Source organism: Theropithecus gelada, chromosome 13, assembly GCF_003255815.1.
Source record: "Theropithecus gelada isolate Dixy chromosome 13, Tgel_1.0, whole genome shotgun sequence".
Lineage (NCBI taxonomy): Eukaryota > Metazoa > Chordata > Mammalia > Primates > Cercopithecidae > Theropithecus > Theropithecus gelada.
This window is the reverse complement of record NC_037681.1, coordinates 95286117-95301551: the sequence shown is the minus strand read 5'-3', so window position 1 is coordinate 95301551 and position 15435 is coordinate 95286117. Positions and strand designations below refer to the sequence as shown.

General features: G+C 40.5%; 1 protein-coding gene and 1 pseudogene across 2 annotated transcripts in view; both read left to right on the top strand.

The window, feature by feature from the left end:
- M1AP (meiosis 1 associated protein) overlaps positions 1 to 15435 on the top strand; it is a 95885-nt gene that overhangs the window by 18616 nt on the left and 61834 nt on the right. The gene's annotated exons all lie outside the window — the stretch shown is intronic.
- LOC112605280 lies at positions 71 to 14755 on the top strand (annotated as a pseudogene).

Sequence of the window (15435 nt, the reverse complement as noted above, 5' to 3'; positions counted from 1 at the left end):
AGTGCTTTGGGTGATATTTGCCTTTAGTGCCCTGTTCTCCTTCAGGGTAAACTGGTTAGCAGTGGTTATTATGGGTATAGTGCTACCAGATGCCAACCTATATGGTTACATCAGGTGTAAGGTGAGCAGCAGAAAGAATTTAACCAACATGGCTACCTTGTATCTTGTAAAGCAGTTTTTAAGACAAAACACTGGAGATGATCAGAGAAGCTTCCTAAATAGAGAAAGCTTATGTGCTTTGTTACATTGGGGAACAACTGAACAGATTCTTGACTCTGAACTTTTTGGAGCTTAGTCCATATCTCGATGAGGATGGTTGGCTTTGTTTTTCCACTTAAAAACTATAGAAAGGAAAAGTAGTTTTCGTTTTGTTTTTATTTCCTTTCCAGCAGTTGGGATTGGAAAGTATGTTGGCAGTAGAAACATTGTCAAGATTTGTTCTGTAGTGTATGTATGTGTTCCATAGGTATGCACGTGGTCATGTAATGTCAATATATCCCAAATTAATGAAAGAGTTTTTTTACATATATAATGGAGACCTTTGCATTTTGATCCATAGAACATAGGAGGTTGTTCTTAGTCTATCTCAAAGCTCTATGTGTTTACATATTATTTCTGTAGATTATTTTCAGAAGTAAGTTTTGTTTCCAGGGTAAGAGTGAGTACTTTAAGTGTAAATGAGAAATAATTGTTAGATTGTCATATGTACTTCATGGAGAAATTTCTTAGACAAATACAAGCAAGTGAAAACCAAATTGGGCTAGTGGTATTAACTAGTTTCTAAAATGTTATTTTTATTTGTAAGAATTCATTTACTTACAGCCCAGGTAATATGAATGGAATCATCATAGTTTATGTTTAAGGGATACCCAGAGATTCCTGCTGTTCTATTTATTTTACAGAAAAGATGGCCAGATTTTTCTTTAGAACTTCCTGAAAGCTCTTCAGTGGACCTTGAGCTAATAAAATCTATCTTTTACCACTAAAACAATAAAAATAAAAATAGAAGTATTCTAGAGATTTTCATTGATGTAATGATACAAGAAAAAGAAATTAGGGTATGAAATGAGAAAAGATGAGATTAAATTGTTATTTGCAGATTATTTGATTATGTATCCAGAAAACCCAAGAGAATCAACTAGGAAATTATTTGAAACAATAAAATAATCCACAGCAAAATCAGCACAGATATTTGTACTGTTTATATGTCTAAGAGCAACAAGTTAAAAGTTATAATGGAAGAAAATTTTTCATCACAATAACCAAAATGATCAAATACTTATGAATGAAATTAACAATAAATATGCAAGATTTGTATGACTTAAAATACTATTGTTATATTTACATTAAAAATAATGTTATACATCATAAATATATACAGTTTTCCTTTTGCCAATTAAAAAATTGCTTAATACTATTGAGAAACACACACAAAAAAAGACTTGAACAAATAAAAAATCATTAGTTCTTGGGAAGACTCAGATGTCAATTATCCCTAATGTACAAATGTAATGCAATTCCCAAAAATTATAAAATTTCCAACAGGAGAACTAGACATTCTGCTCCTAAAGTTCAAATTTTAAAAGAAAGAATATCCAGGGACTATTCCTATCAGATATTAAACACAATGTGATACTGGAGATTGAAAAGACAGATTGTAATGGAATACAATTTAAAGTTCATTAAAAAAAAATACATGTAGGAACTTAATATATAGATATTATATATATAATATATAAAGATAGCATTTAAAATGAGTTGGGGAAAAGGCTATTAATAAATGTTTGGATCAGCTGGATAGCCATATGGGAAAAATAAAGCTAGATCCATACTCACAGCATATACCAGCATAGATTCCTGATGGAGCAAAGTATAAAAATGAACTAAACAAGTACTAGAACAGATTGTATTAGTCTGAGTATAATCAGGAAACAAACCATAGTGATTTAAACAAGGAAAGTTTGTGTAAAAAGTTTGAATACAGGCTGGGCATGTTGGTTCATGCATGTAATCCTAGCACTTTGGGAGGCCAAGGTGGGAGGATTGCTTGAGGCCAGGTGTTCACAACCAGCCTGAGCAACATAGTGAGACCTCATCTCTACAAAAAATTTAAAAATAAAAGATTAGCCAGACATGGTGGCCTGCACCTGTAATCCTAGCTACTCAGGTGGCTGAGGCGAGGGGATCCCTCGAGCCCAGTGTCATGAGCTATGATTTCCTCATTACTGCATTCTAGCCTGGGTGACAGAGCAAGATCCTATCTCAAAAAAACAAAAACAAAAACAAAAAAAAACTGAAATATAGCTTAACATATTAAACTATGATAATAGATTACCTATTAGATATAAGGGAATTTATATGGTACCCTAGGGCTAAGGGAGAGATCCTAAGGAAAGTCAAACTTGAAAAGAGGACTCCCTTCCCGAGGCTGGGGTTCACACCAAATTGCAGAATGTGTATTTGTAACCCACTGGATGGCAGAGAAGTTCACTGGTTTGTCAAGGCTAAAGTTGGTCTACAGTTACTGGGAAAGCAGGAAGCTACTCTCCAGTGATAGGTGAGCTACAGTGATGGCTGGGTATACAGTCATGCAGAGAGAGTGCAGGCAGGATGCCCAGAATGTGTATTCTCCATGTTGGAAGAGCAGTAGCATTGAGATGGCCACAGGAGACAAACTTCTCATGGGGAGGGACAAGTGAGCAAAGGGAATTAGGCATTAGTACAGGCAAGAGGTCTGAATCATATGGTGTCCGTGTTGAAAGGGCTGCAGAAAGGTGATTACTAGGCCAGGCAGGGCTATGAAGTCACTGAAAGACTATGAATTCTGAATGCATGGATGGGTCACCATTAAATATCCCTGCACCCCACAGCTGACCCACAGTGTGCTGCATGTAACAACAGAAGAGCCTCCTCATGTCCCTCCAGTGCCCTTTACTAAGAAAACTTAACATTGTGCTCACTGTAAAACAGAAATGCTTAAAGGAATTTATCACAGAGCATGTATTGAAGGATGAATTTGGAGTTGAGAAGCAGTAAATTAATAATTAATAAACAGACCATGGGGAGAAAATAATATAAGAATAGGAATGGCTTTTCTAAGCATAGTATAAAACCAAAAAAATCTAAAAATAAAAGATTAATAATATATAAAAACAGAATGTATGCTTGGCAAAGAATATACATGCAAATTCTAAAGATAAATAACAATATGAGGAAAAATATTTGCTTCTCATATCACATAGGGTTAATTTTCTACATATGTAGAAAACTCCTACAATTCAGTAAGAAAAAAACATTCAATAACTCAATAGAAAATGAGGATGGATGGGCCGGGCACGGTGGCTCACGCCTGTAATCCTAGCACTTTGGGAGGCCAAGGCGGGCAGATCACGAGGTCAGGAGATTGAGACCATCCTGGCTAACAAGGTGAAACCCTGTCTTTACTAAAAAAATACAAAAAATTAGCCAGGCATGGTGGCGGGTGCCTGTAGTCCCAGCTACTCGGGAGGCTGAGGCAGGAGAATGGCATGAACCCAGGAGGTGGAGCTTGCAGTGAGCCGAGATCACACCACTGCACCTCCAGCCGGGGCAGCAGAGTGAGACTCCATCTCAAAAAAAAGAAAAGAAAAAGAAAATGAGGATGGATATACACAGTCAGTTTTCAGAAAAGAAAATATAAATGACATTGAGACATGAAAATACATCAACCTCATTCATAGTAAGAGAAATTCAAATATGCAGAGATGTCACTTTCCACCTATATGATTGGCAAAAATTTTTTCTATGACACATTGTCATGAGAATTTGAAGAAATAAGCATGCTTATATGGCATTTGTCAGTGTATAAATTGACATAATTTCTATAGGGGCAATTTGGTGACAGTATCACAATTTACATATCTTTTAACGTAGCAAATTCACTTCCAGGACCTTATCCTACATATGTATTTGCACATGTGCAAAATAAGTACAAGATTATTTGTTTCAGCACTGTTTGCTGTTACAAAAGATTGGAAACAAATTGAATGTCTGTTAATAGGGGATTGGTTATATAAAATCACGGTTCATCCTTTAATGGAATACTCTATAATGATGTGAAATGATTGCTCAAATACAATAATCAACAAAAGCAAGATACAGAAAAGTATTGCCATCAATTCTATTTAGGGAAGAAAAATGATAAAATTACATATTCTTTTGAATTTCAAACCCTACGAATGTATGTATTCAAAATACATAAATATTAAAAATACATTTATGCTGATAAAATGCCAATTTATATATAGGGAGTCTTTGTAAGATTTTATTTTTTATAAAGGGAATTCTGATTTTCTTTTTAAATATTTTTAATCCCCTCCCTAAACAGCGTTCTGGTTTCTTGACCTGACCTCCAATGAAACATCAATCTAAGTTATCCTAACTGCCTAGGGCCATATTATCTATAGGATAACCCAAAAAAGTTCATGTATGAAAGCCCAGAAATAGAATTCTTGAAGATTTTGTCAAGCCAAGGCATTTACGTGATGTTCAACAAGTATTAGCCATACTCAAGTGCTCTAGGTCAATAATATATGTCTACTGATTCCTGGAGTTTACCCAATATTTTCAATTTTTTATCCCTTATTTCTCTAACTTGACTTTCTGATAACCAACTAGAATGTGCCACAGCTTTACAGCCTCTGAAATCCTCTTCACCTTTACTTTAATACTGACTTGTGCTGATCTAGCACTAGCCTATGCCTTTGTGACCAATCCCTCCAACAATGATATGAGTGTCAACCTATTTCTTTTTTTTTTTTTTTTTTTTTGTTGTTGTTGTTGTTGTTGTTGAGACGGAGTCTGGCTCTGCCGCCCAGGCTGGAGTGCAGTGGCCGGATCTCAGCTTACTGCAAGCTCCGCCTCCCGGGTTTACGCCATTCTCCTGCCTCAGCCTCCCAAGCAGCTGGGACTACAGGCACCCGCCACCTCGCCCGGCTAGTTTTTTTGTATTTTTAGTAGAGACGAGGTTTCACCGTGTTAGCCAGGATGGTCTCGATTTCCTGACCTCGTGATCCGCCCGTCTCGGCCTCCCAAAGTGCTGGGATTACAGGCTTGAGCCACCGCGCCCGGCCGTGTCAACCTATTTCAAGACAACCCTATAGATAGATGATAGAGAAAATACTTAAATTTTAAATAAATGAGATAATACTATGCCTGCTGATTCCATTATCTAATTTTTTTTTTTTAATTATAGGCCAAGTATGGTGGCTCACGCCTATAATCCCAACACTTCGGGAGGCAAGGTGGGAGGCTCAATTGAGCCCATGAGTTCGAGACCAGCCTAGGCAACATAGCAAGACCTTGCCTCTACTAAAAATTTAAAAATTAGCCAGGTGTGGTGGTTCATGCCTGTAGTCCCAGCTACTCCAGAGGCTAAGGAAGGAGAATTGCTTGAGCCTGGAAGTTTGACGCTGCAGTGAATCATTGTTCAATTCCCACCTATGAGTGAGAACATGAGGTATTTGGTTTTCTGTTCTTGCTATAGGTTGCTAAGAATGATGGTTTCCAGCTGCATCCATGTCCCTACAAAGGACATGAACTCATCCTTTTTTATGGCTGCATAGTATTCCATGGTGTGTATGTGCCACATTTTCTTAATCCAGTCTGTCACTGATGGACATTTGCGTTGATTCCAAGTCTTTGCTATTGTGAATAGTGCCACATTAAACATACATGTACATGTGTCTTTATAGCAGCATGACTTATAATCCTTTGGGTATATCCCCAGTAATGGGATGGCTGGGTCAAATGGTGTTTCTAGTTCTAGATCCTTGAGGAATCGCCACACTGTTTTCCATAATGGTTGAGCTAGTTTACAGTCCCACCAACAGTGTAAAAGTGTTCCTATTTCTCCATATCCTCTCCAGCACCTGTTGTTTCTTGATTTTTTAATGATTGCCTTTCTAACTGGTGTGAGATGGTATCTCATTGTGGTTTATTTTGATTTGCATTTCTCTGATGGCGAGTGATGATGAGCATTTTTTCATGTGTCTGTTGGCTGTATGAATGTCTTCTTTTGAGAAGTGTCTGTTCATATCCTTTGCCCACTTTTTGATGGGGTTGTTTGTTTTTTTCTTGTAAATTTGTTTGAGTTCTTTGTAGGTTCTGGATATTAGCCCTTTGTCAGATGAGTAGATTGCAAAAATTTTCTCCCATTCTGTAGGTTGCCTGTTCACTCATGGTAGTTTCTTTTGCTGTGCAGAAGCTCTTTAGTTTAATTAGATCCCATTTTTCAATTTTGGCTTTTGTTGCCATTGCTTTTGGTGTTTTAGACATGAAGTCCTTGCCCATGCCTATGTCCTGAATGGTATTACCTAGGTTTTCTTCTAGGGTTTTTATGGTTTTAGGTCTAACATTTAAGTCTCTAATCCATCTTGAATTAATTTTCGTATAAGGAGTAAAGAAAGGATCCAGTTTCAGCTTTCTACTTATGGCTAGGCCATTTCCCCAGCACCATTTATTAAATAGGGAATCCTTTCCCGATTTCTTGTTTTTGTCAGTTTTGTCAAAGATCAGATGGCTGTAGATGTGTGGTATTATTTCTGAGGGCTCTGTTCTGTTCCATTGGTCTATATCTCTGTTTTGGTACCAGTACCATGCTGTTTTGGTTACTGTAGCCTCGTAGTATAGTTTGAAGTCAGGTAGTGTGATGCCTCCAGCTTTGTTCTTTTGGCTTAGGATTGTCTTGGCAATGCGGGCTCTTTTTTGGTTCCATATGAACTTTAAAGCAGTTTTTTCCAATTCTGTGAAGAAAGTCATTGGTAGCTTAATGGGGATGGCATTGAATCTATAAATTACCTTGGGCAGTATGGCCATTTTCAAGATATTGATTCTTCCTATCCATGAGCATGGTATGTTCTTCCATTTGTTTGTGTCCTCTTTTATTTCACTGAGCAGTGGTTTGTAGTTCTCCTTGAAGAGGTCCTTCACATCCCTTGTAAGTTGGATTCCTAGTTATTTTATTCTCTTTGTAGTAATTGTGAACGGGAATTCATTCATGATTTGGCTCTCTGTTTGTCTATTATTGGTGCATTGGAATGCTTGTGATTTTTGCACACTGATTTTGTATTCTGAGACTTTGCTGAAGTTGCTTATCAGCTTAAGGAGATTTTGGGCTGAGACAATGGGGTTTTCTAAATATACAATCATGTCCTCTGCAAACAGGGACATTTTGACTTCTTCTTTTCCTAACTGAACCCTTTATTTGTTTCTCTTGCCTGATTACCCTAGCCAGAACTTCCAACACTATGTCGAATAGGAGTGGTGAGAGAGGGCATCCCTGTCTTGTGCCAGTTTTCAAAGGGAATGCTTCCAGTTTTTGCCCATTGAGTATGATATTGGCTGTGGGTTTGTCATCAATAGCTCTTACTATTTTGAGATATGTTCCATCAATACCGAATTTATTGAGAGTTTTTAGCATGAAGGGCTGTTGAATTTTGTCAAAGGCCTTTTCTGCATCTATTGAGATAATCGTGTGGTTTTTGTCTTTGGTTCTGTTTATATGCTGGATTACGTTTATTAATTTGCATTATGTTGAACCAGCCTTGCATCCCAGGGATGAAGCCCACTTGATCTTGGTGGATAAGCTTTTTGATGTGCTGCTGGATTCGGTTTGCCAGTATTTTATTGAGGATTTTTACATCGATGTTCATCAAGGATATTGGTCTAAAATTCTCTTTTTTTGTTATATCTCTGTCAGGCTTTGGTATCAGGATGATGTTGGCCTCGTAAAATGAATTAGGGAGGATTCCGTCTTTTTCTATTGATTGGAATAGTTTCAGAAGGAATGGTACCGACTCCTCCTTGTACCTCTGGTAGAATTCGGCTGTGAATCCGTCTGGTCCTGGACTTTTTTTGGTTGGTAGGCTATTAATTATTGCCTCAGTTTCGGAGCCTGCTATTGGTCTATTCAGGGATTCAACTTCTTCCTGGTTTAGTCTTGGGAGAGTGTAAGTGTCCAGGAAATTATCCATTTCTTCTAGGTTTTCTAGTTTATTTGCGTAGAGGTGTTATAGTATTCTCTGATGGTAGTTTGTATTTCTGTGGGGTCGGTGGTGATATCCCCTTTATCATTTTTTATTGTGTCTATTTGATTCTTCTCTCTTTTCTTCTTTATTAGTCTTGCTAGCGGTCTATCAATTTTGTTGATCTTTTCAAAAAACCAGCTCCTGGATTCATTGATTTTTTTGAAGGGTTTTTTATGTCTGTATCTCCTTCAGTTCTGCTCTGATCTTAGTTATTTCTTCCCTTCTGCTAGCTTTTGAATGTGTTTGCTCTTGCTTCTCTAGTTCTTTTAATTGTGATGTTAGGGTGTCAATTTTAGATCTTTCCTGCTTTCTCTTGTGGGCATTTAGTGCTATAAATTTCCCTCTACACACTGCTTTAAATGTGTCCCAGAGATTCTGGTATGTTGTATCTTTGTTCTTACTGGTTTCAAAGAACATCTTTATTTCTGCCTTCATTTTGTTATGTACCCAGTAGTCATTCAGGAGTAGGTTGTTCAGTTTCCATGTAGTTGAGTGGTTTTGATTGAGTTTCTTAGTCCTGAGTTCTAGTTTGATTGCACTGTGGTCTGAGAGACAGTTTGTTATAATTTCTGTTCTTTTACATTTGCTGAGGAGTGCTTTACTTCCAACTATGTGGTCAATTTTGGAATAAGTGCGATGTGGTGCTGAGAAGAATGTATGTTCTGTTGATTTGGGGTGGAGAGTTCTGTAGATGTCTATTAGGTCCGCTTGGTGCAGAGTTGAGTTCAATTCCTGGATATCCTTGTTAACTTTCTGTCTCGTTGATGTGTCTAATATTGACAGTGGGGTGTTAAAGTCTCCCATTATTATTGTATGGGAGGCTAAGTCTCTTTGTAAGTCTCTAAGGACTTGCTTTATGAATCTGGGTGCTCCTGTATTGGGTGCATATATATTTAGGATAGTTAGCTCTTCCTGATGAATTGATCCCTTTACCATTATGTAATGGCCTTCTTTGTCTCTTTTGATCTTTGATGGTTTAAAGTCTGTTTTATCAGAGACTAGGATTGCAATCCCTGCTTTTTTTTTTGTTTTCCACTTGCTTGGTAGATCTTCCTCCATCCCTTTATTTTGAGCCTGTGTGTGTCTCTGCATGTGAGATGGGTCTCCTGAACACAGCAAACTGATGGGTATTGACTCTTTATCCAATTTGCCAGTCTGTGTCTTTTAATTGGACCGTTTAGTCCATTTACATTTAAAGTTAATATTGTTATGTGTGAACTTGATCCTGTCATTATGATATTAGCTGGTTATTTTGCTCGCTAGTTGATGCAGTTTCTTCCTAGCATTGATGGACTTTACATTTTGACATGTTTTTGCAATGACTGGTACCTGTTGTTCCTTTCCATGTTTAGTGCTTCCTTCAGGATCTCTTGTAGGACAGGCCTGGTGGTGACAAAATCTCTAAGCATTTGCTTGTTTGTAAAGAATTTTATTTCTCCTTCACTTATGAAACTTAGTTTGGCTGGATATGAAATTCTGGGTTGAAAATTCTTTTCTTTAAAAATGTTGAATATTGGCCCCCACTCTCTTCTGGCTTGGAGAGTTTCTGCTGAGAGATCTGCTGTTAGTCTGATGGGCTTCCCTTTGTGTGTAACCCAACCTTTCTCTCTGGCTGCCCTTAACATTTTTTCCTTCATTTCAGCTTTGGTGAATCTGACAATTATGTGTCTTGGAGTTGCTCCTCTCGAGGAGTATCATTGTGGCGTTCTCTGTATTTCCTGAATTTGAATGTTGGCCTGCCTTACTAAGTTGGGGAAGTTCTCCTGGATGATATCCTACAGAGTGTTTTCCAACTTGGTTCCATTTTCCCCATCACTTTAAGGCACACCAGTCAGACGTAGATTTGGTCTTTTCGCATAATCCCATACTTCTTGGAGGCTTTGATCATTTCTTTTTACTCTTTTTTCTCCACGCTTCTCTTCTCACTTCATTTCATTCATTTGATCTTCAATCGCTGATACTCTTTCTTCCAGTTGATCGAGTCGGTTACTAAAGTTTGTGCATTTGTCACATAGTTCTCGTGTTATGGTTTTCATCTTTATCAGTTCTTTTAAGGTCTTCTCTGCCTTGATTATTCTAATTATCCATTCTTCCATTCTTTTTTCAAGGTTTTTAGTTTCTTTGCGCTGGTTACGTAGTTCCTCCTTTAGCTCTAAGAAGTTTGATCGACTGAAGCCTTCTTCTCTCAGCTCGTCAAAGTCATTCTCTGTCCAGCTTTGTTCCGTTGCTGGTTATGAGCTGCGTTCCTTTGGAGGGGAGATGCACTCTGATTTTTTGCATTTCCAGCTTTTCTGCACTGCTTTTTCCCCATCTTTGTGGTTTTATCTGCCTTTGGGCTTTGATGATGGTGATGTACTGATGGGGTTTTGGTGTGGGTGTCCTTTCTGTTTGTTAGTTTTCCTTCTAACAGTCAGGACCCTCAGCTGTAGGTCTGTTGGAGTTTCCTTGAGGTCCACTCCAGACCCTGTTTGCCTGGGTATCAGCAGCGGAGGCTGCAGAAGATAGAATATTGCTGAACAGTGAGTGTTGCTGTCTGATTCTTGCTCTGGAAGCTTCGTCTCAGGGGTGTACCCTGCCATGTGAGGTGTGAGGTGTTTGTCTGCACCTAGTGGGGGATGTCTTCCAGTTAGGCTACTCAGGGGTCAGGGACCCACTTGAGCAGCCAGTCTGTCCGTTCTCAGATCTCAACCTCCGTGGCAGTCTTTCCGTTCTCAGATCTCAACCTCCGTGCTGGGAGATCCACTGCTCTCTTCAAAGCTATCAGACAGAGGCATTTACCTCTGCCGAGGTTTCTGCTGCTTTTTGTTTAGCTATGCCCTGTGCCTAGAGGAGGAGTCTACAGAGGCAGGCAGGCCTCCTTGAGCTGCGGTGGGCTCCACCCAGTTCGAGCTTCCCAAAGGCTTTGTTTACCTACTTAAGCCTCAGCAATGGTGGGCGCCCCTCCCCCAGCCTTACTGCCGCCTAGCAGTTAGATCTCAGACTGCTGTGCTAGCAATGAGGGAGGCTCTGTGGGCGTGGGACCCTCCAGGCCAAGTGTGGGATATAATCTCCTGGTGTGCCATTTGCTAAGACCCTTGGTAAAGCGCAGTATTAGGGTGGGAGTTACCCAATTTTCCAGGTGTTGTGTGTCTCAGTTTCCTTTGGCAAGGAAAAGGGATTCCCTTCCCCTTTGCGCTTCCCAGGTGAGGCGATGCCTCGCCCTGCTTCAGCTCTCGCTGGTCGGGCTGCACCAGCTGACCAGCACCGATTGTCTGGCACTCTCCAGTGAGATGAACCCAGTACCTCAGTTGAAAATGCAGAAATCACCCGTCTTCTGTGTCACTCATGCTGGGAGCTGGAGGCTGAAGCTGTTCCTATTTGGCCATCTTGGGCATGCCCCCAATATTATCTTTTTTAATTATTATTTTGAGATGGAGTCCCACTCTGTGGCCCAGGCTGGAGTACAGTGGCATGATCTCAGCTCACTGCATCCTCCGCCTCCCAGGTCTAAGTGATTCTCATGCCTCAGTCTCCCGAGTACCTGGGATTACAGGTGTGCACAACCACACCTGGCTAATTTTTGTATTTCTTTTTTTTTAGTAGAGGTGGGGTTTCACCATGTTGGCCAGGCTGGTCTCGAACTCCTGACCTCAAATGATCCACCCACCTCTGCCTCCCAAAGTGCCAGGATTACAGGCTTGAGCCACCGCCCCCAGCCAATATTATCTTTTTTTTTTTTTTTTTTGAGACGGAGTCTCGCTCTGTCTCCCAGGCTGGAGTGCAGTGGCGTGATCTCGGCTCACTGCAAGCTCCGCCTCCCAGGTTCAGGCCATTCTCCTGCCTCAGCCTCCGGAGTAGCTGGGACTACAGGCGCCTGCCACCATACCCGGCTAATTATTGTTGTTGTTGTTGTTGTTGTTGTTGTTATTTTTAGTAGAGACAGGGTTTCACCGTGTTAGCCAGGATGTAGTCTCGATCTCCTGACCTCATGATCCTCCTGCCTTGGCCTCCCAAAGTGCTGGGATTACAGGCATGAGCCACTGCGCCCGGCCAATATTACCTTTTTTGCTACTCTTCAAAGCCTTGTGTGTATTTTACATGGACAACAAACCTTCAATTGGAGTAGCCACGTCTCAGATAATACCCACAGGTGGCTAGTGGCTGCCATATTGCACAGAGGCTCTGCTGGATCACTTGTTAATCTGTGCCTCTCACTTTGCCAGCTGGGAAAGTGCTGCTTTTCTGGTGCCTTTTTTTTTTTTTTTTGACGGAGCCTTGCTCTGTCGCCAAGGCTGGAGGGCAGTGGTGCCATCTCTGCTCACTGCAACCTCCACCTCCCGGGTTCATGCCATTCTCCTGCCTCAGCCTCTGGAATAGCTGGGACTACAGGCGCCTACCACTACGCCTGGCTAATTTTTTTTTTTTTTTTTTTTGTATTTTTAGTAGAGACAGGTTTTCATCATGTTAGCCAGAATGGTCTCGATCTCCTGACCTCGTGATCCGCCCACCTCGGCTTCCCAAAGTGCTAGGATTACAGGCGTGAGCCACTGCACCCGGCCTTTCTGGTGCATTTTTAGGGTATGTTTCTCTATTCTAGAGCTGGCTCCTAGAACCCTCAAGGCTGACTTTGAAGGAGAAGCTGTTTGGACAGCATGTTGCCACGGAAGTGATTCTCAAGGCACTGACTGGCTTCAGAAGCAACAGAAATCTCTAGAAACCACTAGTTCTTTCCTTACATGGCTGAGGTGGCATAGGCAAGAATTTTGTCAGCCAAATTGTGGCTGAACATCTTAACTCAAAAGGCCTGAAGAGTAACTGTCCACCTATTTGTACCAACTCTGTACTTCCCTCATGAGCAAAAGATAAAACTGTACCAGGCAGGAGAACCCAGTATTATCTCGTTCACAGGCCATTTGGACTGGTCTGGGCAAACTGCACTAACTCTGGCCTCTGCTTCTCTTTTCTTTGCATTGCAATAGCCCCAGGCTCCACTGAGTTAAGGCTCACTTGAACCCAAATTTCTCAACTCCCAGTTTACATGGTAGTCACATTCTACAATGAATGAATGCACTCAACATTCCCAGCAGAGCACTTGGTGTTAGGTGGACCACTCTTCAGCAGGTAGTTTGGGCATGGAGTCATTTAATGCTCTCCACCTATGATGCAGCCTCAGCCTTGCCTCTGCATGTTGCAATGTAGATTAGAGGAATTTTTTTCTCCTAAACTCCTTTTATTCTCTTTGTTCCTCTCATCTTTTGAGTCCTTGGCATTGCTTTCTTCAAAGAAAGCCTCAAAGAACTGAACATTGGCACTGTTTCTCCTTTTCAGATACTCTTTACACTTTTAATTTATATTACATTATCTAGGAGGGTTCATTCTCATTTAAATGAATGTCGTCCTTGTCAAGGTTAATATTCCCACTATTAGGTGGGGACTGAAATAAGAAACAGAAACTTAACAAAGAAGTAAAAGTGAGTATTTGCCACACAAACTGTAAGATAGAGAAGACTGCCAAAATCAGGAATAATTTTCTTATCTTTCACATTTTTCCATAAATCTCTAGAAATATAGTAAAATAAATAAGGATGTATCTGGGGGAGTTTCCTGGTCACAACCTTTTTACATTATGAGGTTGAGAGCTTGTCGCTTAGGTGTCTTTTTGTTTGTTCCAAGAATGTGTCAGAACAAATGCTTTTCATGAAATGTCACCTAGGTCAACTCCTTCGTTCATTCCATCAGTACAAGGCATTGGTCTTGGGCACTGTGCAAGTCTTAATCTATTTCCTTAGTCCTCAGTATGTCTGGTAATATTAACTTGAGATTTCAGTTCACAGTGAGATGAACACTGTGGATTAGTTAACAGTGAATGATAAATATTTATGTATCTTGTGTTTCTTATACCTTTAAAAAGTCACATTTAACATGTCATTTGAGTTAGAAAAAAACTTCCTTGCATTTTAACATCTAGCTCTCTGCCAATTTCAACTTTGTATAGATAAAGTTTTGAAAAAAACTGTTACCCACTGAATGGAAGTGAGAGTGCAGTTTCCTGGAGTTCTTCCCCAGGGAGCTCTGATCTTAAGTCTTTTAGAACATGAAGAGCAGCATAGTGTCTCTGCTCCCTCAGAGCGTCCTTTGAGCCTCCCTATCCTATTTCATCTTTTATGGTTGGTCTAGAACCAATTTCAGAAGTGGATTCATGGTAATATGAGTGCATGTTCCAGCTGTTTTCATATTTGACAAGATGGATAAATTCCACCCCCAGGGTTATCAACACAATCAGTCTGTTTCTAGATCACTACAAAAAGGTTTTCACCAAAAAGCCATCTTCATCTTTCCCAGAAACATAGGCAGGGACCTCATAACTGAGATAGCTCTTGACTTTTGGTAGGTAGGAGGAAAGAGAGAAGACATTTAGCTGAAGGACCTGGAACCTGGGCTGTCTGATAGTCTTCAATAACAAGCACAGTGGTCTGTGGTACAATGGACTGATCAACAGAACCTTAATCAATTACTTTACATTTTTTCTGCCAGTGAAGTATAGACATGTGAAAATATGCATGAAGGCAGAGATGAGGACCCATGGTTCTGCTATAGATGAAGACATTGTCACAAGAGTGGCAGAGGAAATGACACTTTTCCCCAAAGACAAGAAAATCTACTCAGACAAGAGCTGTAAGACTGAACAATGACAGCTAGATGTCCACTGAGCTCTTCACCAGATGGGATAAGAGGGATTTGGGAGGCTTAGCACACGAGGGACCTTGCCTTTCAGAAACATTTTGAAGACTTCTTTGGGGTTTGGCACATTTGCACCTGTGAACTTTCAGGATATAGAAGTTTCTAAGAATTGATTTTTGAAAAGACACTAATCTGTCAAGTGCACTTGTCATTTTGCAACATGACAGCAATCCAACTGTTAATTACAGTTAAAGATAAACTATAGGCCGGGCGCGGTGGCTCAAGCCTGTAATCCCAGCACTTTGGGAGGCCGAGACGGGCGGATCACGAGGTCAGGAGATCGAGACCAGCCTGGCTAACACGGTGAAACCCCGTCTCTACCAAAAAAATACAAAAAACTAGCCGGGCAAGGTGGCGGGCGCCTGTAGTCCCAGCTACTCGGGAGGCTGAGGCAGGAGAATGGCGTAGACCCAGGAGGCGGAGCTTGCAGTGAGCTGAGATCCGGCCACTGCACTCTGGCCTGGGCGACAGAGCGAGACTCCGACTCAAAAATAAAAAAAAAAAAAGATAAACTATAAAATCCCCTTCACACTTACTGTTGCTGACTTTGACAGAAGTGCCTGGAAACAGCTGTGCAAGGGAGGCCTGAGGATCGAGGATTGTTTCTGACCTACAACACCCACACCTTAGAAGCTACTGTTGTGACTGA